Below are 15,683 nucleotides of genomic sequence, written 5' to 3'. Positions count from 1 at the left end.
CGAGGGGCGGGCGCGGGGGACGGAAACGGAGCGGGTTGGAAAAGGCTAGCGGAGCGCCCCCTCCCCAGACGGGATCCCACCCCCTCCACCGCCACCCCTACCCCCACCCCCACCCCGCCCCCGCCCGGCCGGCCCGGGTCCCCCCTTCTTATGGTAATGAGGGGGCGAGGGGCGGGAGCCGCCCGGCCGGGTCGCGGCGGCCCCCTCCCCGGCCTCGCCCCCTCCCCGCGCGCGGCCTCCCCGCCCCTCCCTCCCCCGGAGTCGTCCCGGCTGCGGGCCGCGGGGACAGCCTCTCCGCAGAGCAGACAAAGCCCGCAGCGCGATGCGGGCGCCGCCGGGCCGTGCGCGCGGTGGAGGCCAGGATGGGCTGCGGGGCTGGAGGGCGGGACCCCCTGGCAAAAGACCGGGTGCGCTCCCCACCGAGCGGCAGGCCGCCCCCCATGCCCTCCCGCCCCCCAGTCTCGGAGATCTGAGCGGCACCGACTGGGAGGTGAGTTAGTTCTCGTCCTTCCGAGCGGCAGAGGGGAGCGGGCGGACTGTGGAGGATGGGCGGGCGCCGGGAGCGGGGAGGCAGGGGGAGTCTTAAAGGCAAGATGGGACTGAACGGTTTCGGGGGAGAGCCCTGAGCGCAGGGCTCGGCAGGAGGAGGGAGGGGAGACGGGGTCGACTCGGGACCCAAACTTGCTTCAGGCCCGCGCCCCGCGGACGGCTGGGGGCTTGGGGGGGTCTGCTCTTTGGCCTCCACCATCATTCCACGCGCCCCCCCCCACCCCCGCCACTGAAAACCCATTACTGCAGCTCCTTTGACTCTGGACATTTGGTGAGAGTAAAAAATAAGTTTTTGAGGCATGAATTGGACAGTTGGGTACTTCTGGAGGGAGTTGGGGAAGTCGGAGTGTGATGCGGTGTCTCCTGCCCTCCTCCCCATCCCCCGGACCTCCAGCCTCTCTTTTGTCGCCCTTCTCATGCCGGGTTCCGCGACCACGGAGGAAGGCGCTGCAGCCTGAGGCCTGGACGCTGGGCTTTAAGGAGAATTTCCCAAAATAACTGTTTGGGAATGGGTGGGTGAGCCTCCCGTGACAAGGTGTCCTTTTCTGGGCGCCTTGGAAACCAAACATCTAAACTGGTTTGTGAGGTAAAGTCCTGCCTGGAGGCAGGGAGCCAAGGAGGTGGCCTCACAGAGGCCGCACTGTGAGGCCACCAGGGCCAGCTGTGCAGCCCAGCTCACTAAGCCGGTTCTTGGGAAGAGTGGGTTTGAGCACCATGGGGAGGGTGGGGACCCTGGAGGGTCTCGGGAGGGGTTGGCACCCTGCCGGGCTCCCACTCCCGCTCAGCTCAGCAGAAGGTCTAGGGGAGGGGAGACTGCGAGGAGCCCCTGGAGGGCCCCAGCGTTGGGCAGGGGTTCCCCCTGGATGGGGGAGGTCACGTAACATTAACAAGCTTTATGGCTTGAGTGGGAGAGGGGGTGGAGAGGTGGGTTCTTGTCCCTGGTCCCTCTGCCCCAGGAACAGGGATTGGGGAACCTGTGCCCCTGGGGACTGGAGGCCCTCACCTGGGGGAGGGGGGTGGCTCCTACTCTGCGGCCTGGGTGACTGGTTTTCACCTTAAGAGAAATAGCAGCCAGCTCCATGGGACTTACTGTGAGCCAGGCATTTTTGTCACCAGCTGGTCTGAGCCTTCCTGTCCCCACCGAAACAAGAGTCCCCCTTGACACCCAGCCCTGAATTTGCCCTGATTCCCCCTTCCTCTCTACTAAGCTAATTAAAGCAGGAGGTTAATGACCAAAGAAGCCTTGGGGATTTGGCAAACAAAGGACAGAAACAAGTGTGTGTGAGTGGGGAGGGGGCAGCTGCTGAACGGGAAGGGGTAGATTAAGGAGCCGGGTAGGGGAGATGGAGGTCCCTGTGGGGCCCACCTCACACATCCAACAAAGACAAATCAGCCCCTTGGATGTGTTCATGCACCCCGCGTCCATCCTCGGGTCCCGCTGAGGCTCCAGACCCACACCTGAGGCTGGGGCTGGGAGAGGCAGACGTGAAGCTGTGTGTCTGGAGGACAGGCTATGGGGGTGTGAGCGCATGTGGACCTGTGGCACGGGGGCGCGCCTGCCTATAGACTGGGGCATGTCCACGCAGGGTGGGGACGGCCAGGCTGCCCAGGCGGCCGAGGAGCCCAGGGGCGGGCTCCTAGGAGCCAGGTTCCCTGGGACAGTTCCGTGAGCCCTTCTCCGGCTGTCCCGCAGGCAAATGTCCTTTGTTCAGGGGGCTACCCTCTTCCTCTGACACTTGTGTTGGCCAAGCTAGGTTTCTGCGCACCGGCCCTCCTCTTCCTCCTCCTGTCTGCAGGCCTGATCCAGAATTAAGGCCCAGGCCCTTCCTTGAGCCATTTTGCTTGGAAAGAGCTGGTTATGCCCACCCTACCCCACCCCTCACCGTCTGCCTTCCGGCCAGAAAGGTGTGTGGGCGGCAGATCCCTCCACTTCAGGGCCTTGGAGCACAAGTCTCTCTCTTCTCTTTGTCATCGTCCCCCACCCTACCCCCTGACCCGGCACCCCAGTGCCCGGCCCCCAGCGCTGCCCAGGCCCGAAGCCCAGGGAGGGCGTGTTGACTAAACCGCACTTCGAGGCTTCCCGGGCGTCTGGGGCAGAACCAGGGGGCACACAGGCCTCTTGCGTCTGCCCCTTGGGCCATCATTTCCGGCTGAGCCCTGGTTTCCTCATCTCTGAAATGGAAAAATAAGTCCCAGCACAGCGCTGGGCTCCTCCTGGGCCTTGGGTCGTTGTCAGTGCTCGGCCCGGCTGCACCCCCCTTGCGCACCTTTAGCGAGATTGCGGTCCTCGAGGATCCATTCTCACCCATTCATTCTCCCAGCTGACTCGGGTGTGCGAGGCGCTGCAGGAGATTCCGACCCACCCTGGGTCCCCTGGAGCCAGTTCTAGATCTGGCCTTGCAGGGAGGAGATGACCCCAAACCACCAGCACAGAATTCCAGAAATAATTGCCATGAGTCCTGGAATGCAGGCAAACTCTGAGGCTCTGGTGCGCGAGAGCACGCGCGGGCCGGCCTGCTAGCCTCCGGCCCAGGAACAAAGGACCCCGTGGAGTTGTTGCGCAGGCTGCCTGTGCAGCGTGTGTCTGTGTGCAGGTGTGTCTGGGTGCTCGCGTGGGTGTCCGCATGTCCACACGTGTGAACACAGAACCCAGAGCTTGTGTGGGGGCTGTGGGTCAGAGGCCGTGCTTGTCTGGGTGTGGAGCCGGGTCCCTTCTCTTTTCTGAGCCAACCTTGTATCGTCACCTCTGCAAGCACCAAGGGATGGGGCACACATCTAGCACCTGCCCCTCCTGTGTGCTATTCTCAGAGCCCCTAGGGAGGGAGGGGACACAGGAGGCTGTCGTCAAGGCTGCCCCACAGAGCTGGTGGGCCCTCCCTGGGGGAAGTCCACACTGCTATCCAGCACCGTGTCTCCTGCCGAGACGGCAGCCCGTTTGCTCTCGGTTGGTGGAACACGCGAGCTCATTAATTTCAATGAGGATGTATTAAGTAAATTTCTGTAGGACACACAAAAGAAAGATCAGGTTTGATCTCTGCCTGCAGCAAGCCACGAAACTAGCCTATGTGACCCAGAGAACGTGGCCAAAGACGATTAGGTGTGGGGGGGCAAACGGTCTTTTGGACTCAGAGGGCTACAGAGGCAGAGGAGCAAGGACGCCACTACAGGTCCTCCTGCTGTTCTGCACTGGTCTCCAGGGGCTCTGAAGCCGGGTCTGAGGTTTGGACCCGGACAGATGCCACTGCCCTTCCCCTAGGCCCACTCCAGCACCCCACCCCCAGCAGGTCCCCTGCTCTCTTATTTCCCTAGGGAGAGCAGCTCAGAGGGGCTGAGGGGGAGCCAGGGTCCCCCAGGACAGCTGGCTGACAGGGCCTCTCCGGGACTCAGGGCTGGACCCCGGCGTCCGGGAGGCGGGTGATACTGGAGCTGTGACAGTTGGTCCCCAGATTCCTCACCCAGTGGCGCCAGCTCTGGTTTCGGGCTGGGGAGGGGGAGGGGCGCGTGGTGCCAGCCTGGGCTGGGTGCTCTCTCGGGGCAGGGAGGTGAAGGCCGTAGACACGCCCTTGCCGGGTCATCGAGAAGGGACTTTTCCAGCACCCTCTCTGTGCCAGGTGCCGAGCTAGAAACTGAAGGGGATCCTGACCCTCAAGACACAGCCCGCCCCAGGTGAATTAGCAGATACAAGCCACGTGCTGGTTGCAGAGAGTGTCCTCGGGGAAATAGAAGTGGAGTGAATGAATGAATGAGCATTGGAACACGTTCATCAGTTATCTAATAGCCTCATTTCATTTTTAAAGTTTTTTAAAAATTTAATTTAATATATTTTTAAAAGATTTGTATTTAAGAGAGTTGAGCTAGAGAGAGAGAGAACATGAGCCAGGAGAGGAGTGGAGGGAGAGGGAGGAGTAGGGAGCCTGACGCGGGGCTCGACCCCAGGACCCTGCGACCGTGGCCATGACCGAGGCCGAAGGCAGACGCTCAACCGACGGAGCCCCCCAGGCACCCCTAATGGCCTCAGTTTACAGAGGAGAAGCCAGGCCCTGTGACTCTTATGCTTTCTGTTCCATCGTGCTGTCTTTTTTAGGAAAGGGAAGCGGAAGTCGGGGGAGGGGTGAGGAGGGACTTGGCCATTTCCTGAGCGCCTGTTGCCGGCCTGGCTGTTGTCTTGGCCTTTAGACTCCATCTGACTTCATCCTCTTCACAACTCCGTGAGACTAGACATGCCGCCTCGGCTTCACATTAGGGACCTATGGCTCAGAGAGGTTAAGTAACTAGCGCAGGTCACCCAGCTGGTAAGTGCCCTCCGGCGTTGGGTGCTAGATCTTTCTGACTGCAGAGCTTAGGACCCTGGAGGGAAAACAGTGACACCCAGTGCGTGTCTGGAGGCAGGGGGTGACCACTGAACCGGGAGCAGTTTGGAGAAGCTTCCTGGACCGAGTGGCTCTGGAGTCCCTGACACATGAGTGAGGTCACTGTGAAGGGAGAGGGCTGGAGGGACGACTGGCGTTTGGTGCCACAGGTGCCCAGGGAAGCCTGCTGGTGGGGCAGGTGGCCCCCTGGCGTGGATCACAGGTGGAGGACCAACGTCTGGGAGCGTCGACCACGAGGTGGCGCTGCAGGCCGACAGCTGGGAGCGGCTCCAGCCTGGACTGGACTTTAGGGCCCAGGTGTTTCTTCCCTGCCTGCCAGGGCTCTGTGCCCAACCCTGCCTCCTCAGGGGTCACCTGGAGTTTCCACCTTGCTCTTGGCGGGCTGGACACCCCACACATGGGAGACCAGTGTGTTCCCGACTCCAGGTGAAAACCCGGGCGCAGAGGCTGGGCACGCCCACGGCCACATCAGCTGCTCAGGTCATCCTGAGCCCCCTCCAGCTGCTTCAAACTGCCTTCGTATCCAGCTGCCCTCCCGAGTCCCCGGGACACACTGTTCAGGGGACAGGCTGAGGAAACCGACACTGGACTTCAACTGACCTGGGTCTGAAGGGGAGGGACGAGAGTAAGAGGTAATTGCTTTTATCCCGTGGACGGGTGCTGAACTCTCGCTGGGTCAGGCGCTGCAGCAGGCCCTGGAGACGCAGCACTGAACAAGGCAGTGGATGAGACTCCCGGGGAGCTGGTAGTCTGGGCGGGAGCGGACACAGACAGTAGACAAGGTCATCATGTCATCTCTGGTAGTGGTGGTCGCTATGAAGACCACTGAAGCCGAATGTGGGGTAGAAAGGTGTGAGATGGCTGTTCCTTTTCCTCCTGCCCGCTCCGTCCCCATCCCCTTCCTCTGTCCCCCGCCTGGCCTGCAGGCTTCCTCCAGCAGCCCCCCTGGGGGAAACAGGAGTCCTGGGCTGGGAGAACTGGGTCTGCCTCTGCCTCTGTAGTCCGGACCTGCCCCTCCCCCAGCTTCCGCTTCCGGGAGATGGATCACCGCCCACCTGGTGGTTCAAGCCAGGAACAGGAGTCGTATGATTCCTGCCTTTCCATAACTTACTCCCATCCAGCCCATCAGCTGGACCCCCCAGCTACACCTCTGGACACTTCCCAAGCCTATGGGCTCGCTGTCCCTGCTGCCCCTCCCGATGAGGGCTGCAGGCTCCTCCCAGCCGCCTCCATGCCCTCCCCGCCAGCTCCATTCCGGCACCGTGGCCAGAGAGGTCATTTCCAAAACCAGCAGGGCCGTGAAACTCCCTTCTTAAAACCCTGCATTAGCTCCCTGCTGCTATTAGATTGGAGACCAGACTCCTCCGTGCGGTTTAATATGCCCTTCGGTTCCGTGGACTCTGTCCTCCAGCCCCTTCTCCGCTCCGGCCACACCGGCCTTCCTTCAGGGCTCGGAGCACACCCTGTCCTGCTCAGCGCCCAGCTGTGCCCTGCGCTGACCCGTCAGGGATTCCCTGACCCTTCCCCCGTCTACTGCTGGTGCACCTCGCAGGTCCCCTCTATGACAGTTTCCCTGGGAAATCTCCCTTACCCGTCGCTACCCTGGACTGTAACCATCTCTCTATGTTTCTGTCTCCCCAGTCCACTGGGCGCTCTTTGAGCCCAGGAACAGGATCTAGTCCAGTCCTCCTTCCCAGGTCCAAGGTGCCCAGCACCCAGCAGGTGCCCGGTCAGTGTCAGCTATTTGGGAAGTGGGCGTGCTTGTCATCACCCCCTCCGTCACTTGCATGGTGTAGGCCACAAGAGTGCCGAGCGTCCACGAGTCCTGTGCTCCTGCCAGGCCCCATCCGCTCCCTGTGCCCGGAGCCCTGTCTCCCTGACTCGTCCTTCAGAGCTGAGTTCAGGAGTCACATCCTCCAGGATGCCTTCCTGACCACGCTGAGCATGTCAGCGGGCCCCTCCTCTAGCACTCGGTCAGCGTAGAGCTCGGTCAGAGCCCGTTTCCGTGTTCAGGAGGCCACAGAGACTGAACCCCCACACGAGGATTGTCTCTCCAAACCTCATGCGGGGGGGGCCCATGGTCAAGGTTTGTTGAGTGAATGACTGAGTGAATAAAAGGAAGAACATGATACTGAACAAGTCAGCCTCTTCTTGTTGGGCCTCAGTTTCCCTTTCTGAAGAGTGGCGGCAGGAGAACGTAGAACGAAGATGTGCTTGTTCAGGTTAATCAGAGCCCTGGTCTGCGACAACGGCCGGTTGCCATGGTCTACATTCCCTGGCCGCGGTTGATTCTGGTGTGGACGGTGGGCTGGGGGGGTCACCTCCACTCAGCATCAGCACCGCCGGTGGACAGGCTTGGGCCGCCCGCCTCCACCACACTGGCCGGCTCCAGCGTCCTTGCACAAGGGCCCTGTCAGGAGCTGGGGGGGCGCTCGGGCTGCTCCCCACTCTCATCGCATCCCCAGCACCCCCCGGTCACCTCTTGTGTCCAGCCCCAAGGTGTGGACAGTGACACCTGGCTGCTTGGGGTCCTTCTGGCCATACGCGGGGCCACTTCCGTACTCTCCCCTCAGACCCCTCCGGGGGTCTCGCAGACCCCTCCGGACCAGGGCCCCCAGCGGACTGCACGGCCCTCCCCACCTTCCCACCCACACTGACCGGTCCAGGCTCCCTTTTTCCTCTTGCGCGACCTCTGACCTCCGACCCTGCCAGTCCCACCCTCCCCGGCTGCTCCTTTTCCGGCTCTCCTCCAGCATTCCAGGCCCGCGGCTCCCGAGCGGCAGGCCTCTCCTGGGTCCCACACTTCTGCCCAGCTGGTGCAGCAGAAGCCGGGCGTGGCTGTCCTCCGGCCCGGGTGGGCGGGCAGCGGTCGGTGGGGCTGCCGTCACCACCTGCAGGCCCTCTGCAAATTCCTTCTCTCTCGGAACCTGTTTCCCCACCTCTAAAATGAAGGTAACAGCTGCAGTTACCTGTCAGGATTGTTGTGTGATCCGTGGGAAGACATGTGTAAACTCACAGGCCTCAGTGCACACAGCAAGTGCTTAATAAATGTTCGGACTCACATGCATCATCCCTTCCTCCAGGAGACCTGCTCTGGCGCTGCGGGCTGGCTCGGGTGCTGGTTCTCTGCCCTCGGGCACCCTGAGCTGCCACCCCCACCCCAGCATGCCCCCGCCCTGGCCGCTCAAAATTTCACTGCTTATTCCTCGACGGCCCTAAGCCTTTGGGGCACAGGTGCAGAATACAGAGGAGGAGGTGGAGGAAGGAGGGGGCACTGGCCGTCCGGGGAGGACTAGCCCCTCCCCGCTTGGTGCCCGGACCCGCCATCCGCTGCGGGGCCGGCAGGTGGCGCCAGCGCCCGCGGGGCTCGGTCCCCGGCCACCTCCCTGCCCCGCGGGAGTCCGCGACGGGCGGGAGGGGCAGGTCCCGGCCGGGCGCAGGGACAGAGGTGTCCGCGGGGCTAACTGGGCGCGGAGGGCTGCGGGGCTCGGGGCGCAGAGCCTGGCGCGGGGGCGCGAAGCGGGAGCCGCGCAGTGAGTCAGAGCCCAGCGCCAGGGGCCCGACTGGGCTGCGCGGGGGCCACGTGGTCCAACCCGTCGCGGGCGGCGGGGAGGCCCGGTTTCCATGGCGACGCGGTGTTTGCGGCCAGCCGGGGACTCCTGGGTCGCAGGCCGGGAGCAGTGATTCACCACAGGAAGGGGCGGCGGTCGCGGAAGGCCTGGGTCTGCGGCGGCCGCGCCTGGTGCTCCTGCCCCGCGCTCGGCTCGCGCCCCCGGCCCGGGCCTGGGCAGTGCGGGGCGCGCGGTGCGGAACCGAGACCCCATTTTACAGATGGGGAGACAGTCACCCTGGCCGGGACGAGGGGCAGGACGGGAGTGGCAGAGCCAGGACTGGAACCCGGGCCAGTGGGACTCGGCCACGCTGGTGGAGACCCAGAGGCGGGGGCATGCGAGTTCGGGTGTGGCTAAGGCCCGGGACGAGATGGGAGGGGTCCCCATCCGCCTCGGCCGCCCTCCCTCTCCGCCAAGCCCAAGAAGGCGGTCCCCAAGTCCGGTGCAGCCAGCATCCCGCATCACTTTCCCTGTCGCCTGGTCCTGGGGGCAGGAGAGAGAGAGAGAGTGGGGGGGGATGCATCGTCTGTGCCTTCCCCCATTCCCCACACTCACTATTGCTGGGGCCCATCTCTCTGCTGCTGGCGGGACAGTTTCGTTCTTGATAAGGCGTGGGGGCCCCCAAACTCAGTATGAAAGAGGTCCCCCCCCCACCGCGGGGCCCTTGGTGATGGCACGCAAGCGGGAAGCCCAGCGCTTCCCCATCTCCGCCCCTGCCTCGGAAGAGACAGAGACGGCAGGCGCCTGGGGACCCTTCCAATCCGTCCTCCTGGTCTTGCACAAAGAAAACAGAAGCCCGTAGAAGAAGCACGAGTTTTCCAAGGTCACAGTGAACTAGTAGAAGAGAAAACGAATTCCCCTAACTCCTGACTCTACATTCTCTGATCCCAGGGAGAATATTCTTGAATTTGGCCCCAGGTTCTCAGAACCGGGTCAGGGGGATGAAGGGAGAGGAGCGGGTGGACGAGCTGGGGTGCCAGGGCGAGGGGTCACACGTGGGAAGAACGGGCGCAGGTCGCGCCCCACCTGCCACGTGACCCCGGGAGTGGTGGAGGGGAGATCATGGGAAAGACCCCATTTGGCAGCGCGTAGCAGGGGTGTCAAGGTCTGGGGTCACCGAGGACTGTGTGGTCTCTCGCCCTCCTACCCTCTCTGAGCCCCGGGGCTAGCCCGCCTCCGGGTTGCCGGGAGGATGGGTGAGAGGGCGGGCAAGTACTTAAGAATTACGGGTGATGTGAAGGTTCTTGACTGCCAGGGAAGGCAAGTCATGTCCTGCTGCAGGGCTGGGAGACAGCTGCCCTGCAGTGGAGAGTCGGGGAGAAGCCCAGTGCTGACCCTTGACCCCCAGGAAAGCAAGGAAGAGTATGAATTTCTGCCTCGCTCAGCAAGAACAGCTGTCCCCTCCCCTGGGGTTGGGGGTGGACGGCAGGTCGCTGCAGACCCCGGGGGGTGCCCAGAGGCTGTGGGAAGCTGAGCACTAATTAGCTCTCCCTCCCTAATTGGACTTAATTGCCTCCTTGTGATCAGCAATTAGGAGGCTGCATCGCTTAGCACAGGGAGGGTGACACCTCAGCCGGGATTGGTCAGGGCTCCCCTTCTGGAAGGGAGGGAGGCAGATGGCCCCCTGGGGAAGTCGCCCCGCGCCCAGCCCCTTCTGCTCCTGTGAGCCTAGGGCCGGCCAGGAGCCTTGAGGCCTCGCTGTTCTGTGGCTTCTCTGGCTTCAGTTTCCTCACTCTCAGGGGCTGTCTGGTTTTTCTGCCCAGAGGAGATGTAAGATCTGGGCCTGGACCATCCCCACCCCGGCCCGGCTCCTCTGCAGCTTTGGGGTGGACAGCTATGGGGTCCGAGTTTGGAGGTGTGGGTTTGGTAGCCAGGTGACTGGCTTCCAAGGGGTTTGAACTCCAGCGCCACCATTTACTATGACCTTGGACCCTTTGTGCTCTGTTTTCTTACCTTGAAAACGCAGCGGATGGGGCGCCCACCCGGCTCAGTCGGTAGAGTGTGCGACTTTTGATCTTGGGGTAATGAGTTCAAGCCCCACTTTGGGTGTAGAGATTACTTAAAAATAAAATCTTTTTTAAATGTTTTATTTTTTAAAAAAAGATTTAATTTCTTTATCTGAGAGAGAGACAGAGAGCACAAGCCGGGGGGCGGGGTGGAGGAAGGGCAGAGGGAGAAGGAGAAGCAGGCTCCCCACTGAGCAGGGAGCCCTATGTGGGGCTCGATCCCAGGACCCCGAGATCCAGCCCTGAGCCGAAGGCAGATGCTTAACTGACTGAAACACCGAAATACACCCAAAATGGAACTTTAAAAAAATAGAATAGAATAAGATAAAATAAAATGGAGCTTATAATAACCTTCCACCCCTCAAAGGGGAAGGCTGAGGGGCAGATAGTGGATGGATAGCGGACCCATGCCACTCAGAACAGGGCCTGGCTTGGGGGGCCCCAGAGTAAGTAGTGACTGTCACACCCCGATCCCAGACCTCAGCTGCCTAGTGTAAGACGGCAGACTGAAAAATGCCCGGGTCCCACGCCGGACCGAGCATGGAGTCAAAACATCTGAGACTTTGGGAATGGGTGCTTCTGAAAGCCCCTCTCCCGAGTGATCGTGACGCCCGGTGAGGCTTGAGCCCACCGGATAGAAGGGTGCCTCCCCCACGCCCTGACCCCCGAAACACTCTCAAATAAAAGCCCCCGCCCCCCACCCCCCTGCCCAGCAGCAGCTCAGGGCCCTGATGGCTGCGTGGCCCTGGGTCACCACCTGTGCGCCCCTGGAAGCAGGTCCCGCCCGCTCACCTGGACAGAGTCCTCCTCTATAAGGTGAGAGTAATAACCCCACTGTGTTCGCCTCCCAGGGCCGCCTGGAGACACTGTTTAGCTAGTGACAGAGCCTGCTATGAAGGGAGGCGATTATATTGTTCCTTGCGCAATAAACACGTATTGAGGGCCTGGCACTGGCGTGTACCTAGCATCTCCTTTACACAGGGAGCTCCTGCGGAGGTGAGGCCAAACCATCAGACCAGTAGGTTCCGGGGGCCGACCTCTTCTAGCTCCTGCTTGGAATCCCATTACCCCATGAATGGAAAGTTCCTAGAGAGAGCGCACGCAGGGCTCCTCCAAGGAAGGCGCTGGCAAGAGTGGGTGTGCGGAAAAAGCAGAGGGCTTGAGCACTTGGAGGTTTCGGGCCCCTGAGCCGCTGAGTGTGGGCAGAGCTCTGTCTGGGCTCCAAGCACTTAGCCAAGGCCTGGAGATCAGAGATGGGAAGGGAGACCACCCAGCCCTCCTCAAGGAGCTCCTTAACCGGGGAGAGAGACAGAGGCATCCACGGACAGCATCACTGTGTGTGCCGAGAGATGCTGGGGGCTTAGCCAGGGCGCCTAGCCCAGCCTCAGTGGCACTTTTAGCTGCGCTGGGGGGGGGGGGATGAGGAGTTGGTCAGAGGGCAAAGCATGTGCCAGCTTCAGGCAGATTGGTCTAGAAGTAACAGAGAGGTCTGGATTGCTAGGGTCCAGAGGCCAGGACCAGATGCCCGGGGGCCTTCACAAGTCAGGCCACCGCGTTTGACCCTCATCCCCAGTACCGTCGGGCTACACTGATAGTTTGAAGTCTCATGGAAACATGCAAGGTTTACGTTTTGGAAACATGGCCATGATCTGGAGGAGGAGAAGAGGTCACCGAGACAAGGGTGTGGGCACGGAGACTGGCTCGGGAACCCGAGCAGTTACCCAGGATGGAGAGAGATTCTAGAAATCGGGTCTACAGGCGGTGGGGGCTGCCTGGCCGAGGGAGATGTGAAGACCTCTGTTCGGTACCCACCGAGGGCGGGGCCGGCAGCGGGGAGATGGTGAGTGTGGAAACCAGGGCTTGCCCCTGGAGTGCGGATGCTTGGAGGGAAGGGCCCGGGGCCCGGGGCCAGCCTCTCCGTGTCCCTGACCTTCCCAGGACACACTGGGCATCCCTGGCCCAGAGACACCCCGTCGGTGCAGGCCTGGCCTGGATCTTCCGCAGCCCACAGGGCAGGAGCCATGCATAAGGGGAGCTCTAGGGACCCTGCTGCCTCCTCCCAGCCTCTGGCCTGAGTTGTGGCCCTGGCGAATGGGTTCCAAAGGGGAGCCCAGAAGGCAGGCTCTCTAGGCCGGGGCCACCCGGGGCCATAGGGCAGTTTGGCTGCGGGTCTGGGAAAGGCTCCCCCTACCCCTTGAATGGTACCCCACCCAGGGGCTTCCAGGACGGTCCCTGCGCCCCAGCCCCAGCCCCCCCTTCCCCGGCCCCTCCCTTCCGGGCCCCTCCCAGAGCGCCCCTGGGCTTCCTCAGCCTGCTCTTTGCCCTCCCTCATTAAACTTGGTTTCTGAGAGAATATGATTTGAATTAACTCCTGGGAGAAAAATCACAGAAACCAGGAAAGGGGGGCCATGGGGAGGGGGCAGTGAGTCATGTTTCCATGTGTATTTTTCAAACTTTCCAATGGCACTTTGGGAAACAACACCCTTCTGGTTGCCAGCTTGGGCCTGGCCATCCAGGGGTTCCTGGTTCTGTGTTGGAGGGTCTCCCCGCAACGGCCGCTACGCCCAGCCCAGCCCTTCGGCTCTGCTCCATTTCCTGGGACCCTGCCCCCTCGCCCACTGGCCCATGCCGCCTCTGAGGGGCTCAGAGAAGTCCCTCGGGCAGGGGGGAGCTTCGGCCTGTCCTCTGCTGTCACTGCAGGGTGTAAGCCCGCCACATACCCCATTTCAGGGCGGACCCATGGTGCCTGAAGCCATCTGGCCAACACTGCAACTCTTGAGAACGACCGTCCACACCGGGGAGCCTGGGCTCCAGGAACCGCCTCTGCCCCAGCAGCTTCCTCTCTGTGCCCTTCCCTTCTGCTTCTGTACCCCACTTTCCAGAGGCCCTGTGGCTGGGGGTGAGAATCCACCAACTCCCAGGGAGAAGCCTGCAGAGCAGAGATCTCACCCCAAGAAGGTGGGTAAGAGACCTAGTGCGTGTCTGTCCCGTGCCCTGGGAAGGCGCGGCAGAACTCCCTGTCTGCCTCCCGACTCCCGAGTTCAGCCACAGCCAGTCCCTCCCTGCGGGTCCTGAGCCCTCCCCGCCTCCCGGAAAGCGCCCATCTGCTTCAGGGGCTCCTGGACTAGCTGTCCCTTCCCTCTCCCTCCAGGCTTCTGACTATGCCGTCCTGGCACGGCTGCATAGCCCGTCCCCACAGTGCCCATGCCAGCCACAGCCCACGTCACATGGGCCACATCTGGCTCTCCGGGAGCATATCCTCCCCCGCTTTGTCCCCTCCCCCTTCTCTGCCCGGGGCCTGAGCAGGGAGTGCCCCCGAGGACCCCTCTTTTCTGTCCTGCCCCCTCACAGTCTCTGACAGACTCACTCCTTCCCCCTTCTTGCCCCCTCCTCAGCCCCTCCCAACCTGCAGACTCGGACATCTGGACTCCGTCCCTCAGGCCCTCAGGACCCCCTCCCTCTCTGGATCCCGACTCTGTAGAGCACCCCTCTTTCTAATCCCCACTGAAGAGCCGATTGGGGGAGGGGTCTTTTTGCAAGGTGGGAGCCCCCAGGGTTGTCCCAGGGTCGGGGAAGCCCAGGCAGCCCAGGGAGTCAGTTCCCCCAGCCCAGCACCGCACCCCTGCCTGTTGCCGGCTTGGGGTTGGGGGTGGACAGAAGTGGCCACACGTGTGCGTGCATGGAGGGGTTGGGGGGGAGGGCTGAGGGGAGCGGTTTGGCTCACCCTCTCCGAGTGTTCTTTTGTGAGGTCGAGGGAGGAGCCTGGAAGGGCCTCCAGCTACGGGCTCCCTCCTGCCTCCCTGCTTAGCAACCCTTGTTGCTGGGTAAATATTTGCCCCACTGGTGGGGCTGGAGCGCCCGGTGTCAGCCCACGCAGCTGCCCTCTCCTCAATTCCTGGGCCTCTCCTCTGTCCAGCTCCCCTCTCCAAAGGCCCCTGGCCTGGACTCAAGGTGTGCCCCCCCCCAACTGGCTTGTCTCAAAGCTCCATTCCTCCCCCCTCACAGGAGACGCCTCCCCAGTCTCCTTCCTTCGCCCCTTCCCATCTCTCCCTACATCCCCACCTGCCTTCTGTGCTCACCCCTGACACCTGGGTGAGACCCCACCCCTGAGCTAGACAGGTCCCCGCCACATCCTATTGGGAGCCCAGCCTGGCTTCGCCTGGGGCTAAGTCTTGGTGCTGAGAACCAGGACCTCACCTCTCTGCTTCTAGAGGAAGTACAGCCCCACCCCTAAGCCTCAGCTCAGGTCCCCAAAGCTCCAAGGGGAGAGAGATCAAGGGATGTGGGATGTTTTGATGAATACCCATCCGTCTTCCATCCACCATCCCCAGGGAGCTTCTCTTCAGGAAGCCGGCACCATTTTCACCTCCTCTGGGGGTAGCACTGAGGGAACCATGGCCAAGAGGAAACAGATGCCCCCTCCGCCCCTCCCTGGGCAGCCTGACAGTGCTCCGGCCTCGGCCTGTACATCCTGTCCCCCCTCCAGCAAGGGCCCTGATGCCCTGGTGCCCTACACCTTCTCCAGGGGTCTCCTGTCCCCTGTCCCTGCAGGGTCCAGGGTGGCAGGCTCCCAGGGCCCCGGCAGGCTCTCAGGGCGCTGGGGAAGCTGGGCTTACCGGCACGGGGAGGCCAGTGCATTGATCTGGCGCAGGCCCTCCGGAGAGTATCACCAGGGAATCTGGGCAGTTGGCCCCAGGCAGGTCTGAGAAAGAGGGGTTGGCCTGTGCACTGCTCTAAGACTCCTCCCAGCTCTGGAGTTCTGGCTCTGGGGAATGAAATGATGAAACTCTGGCCAAAGGCAGTCCTGTCGCCATCCCTGGGGGCCCTCCTGGAGCTCCCGTGTCCAGCCCATCCAACTGTCCGCCGGTAGCCCCAGCCCCTTCTCCGGGAAAGGGCCCAGGGCTCTGCCCCATCCGTCAGGAAATCTCCCGAAAATTCACCACCAGCCTCCCCGCCGGAGTTCACTGGGCCTGTAGACACCCCTGGCTGCAGGCCCCGGGTCGCCTTCCGAGGGCGCCCAGAGGGGCTGGGGGCGCTGGGACCTGCAGGATCTACCCTGCCGCTCAGACACGCCGAGGGGAGGGAGCCCGCCCGGGTGGCCGCAGAGCCGCCGACACTTGGTCCAAGAGAGATTTTCGTCCCGTTCA

The 15,683-nt window shown here is 62.5% G+C and overlaps 2 long non-coding RNA genes across 2 annotated transcripts in view; one reads left to right on the top strand and one right to left on the bottom strand.

Annotated features, from left to right (window-relative positions):
* Positions 1 to 157: 157 nt before the first annotated feature.
* LOC123393744 overlaps positions 158 to 15,683 on the top strand; it is a 20,113-nt gene continuing 4,587 nt past the window's right edge. Inside the window, exons 1-2 of the long non-coding RNA XR_006608572.1 lie at positions 158 to 490; positions 13,267 to 13,494. This is a non-coding gene — a long non-coding RNA (uncharacterized LOC123393744). The remainder of the gene's footprint in view (positions 491 to 13,266; positions 13,495 to 15,683) is intronic.
* On the bottom strand, positions 4,454 to 10,590 carry LOC123393745. Its single transcript, XR_006608573.1, has 3 exons — positions 10,484 to 10,590; positions 5,520 to 9,013; positions 4,454 to 4,796 (listed from the first exon to the last, which is right to left on the bottom strand). It is a non-coding gene; the product is annotated as an uncharacterized LOC123393745 (long non-coding RNA).

The sequence above is a fragment of the Mustela putorius genome, unplaced genomic scaffold (assembly GCF_011764305.1).
Source record: "Mustela putorius furo isolate JIRA1106 unplaced genomic scaffold, ASM1176430v1.1 tig00000997_pilon_pilon_pilon, whole genome shotgun sequence".
Lineage (NCBI taxonomy): Eukaryota > Metazoa > Chordata > Mammalia > Carnivora > Mustelidae > Mustela > Mustela putorius.
The sequence above is the reverse complement of the archived record's forward strand: the minus strand, read 5'-3'. Positions and strand labels throughout refer to the sequence as shown.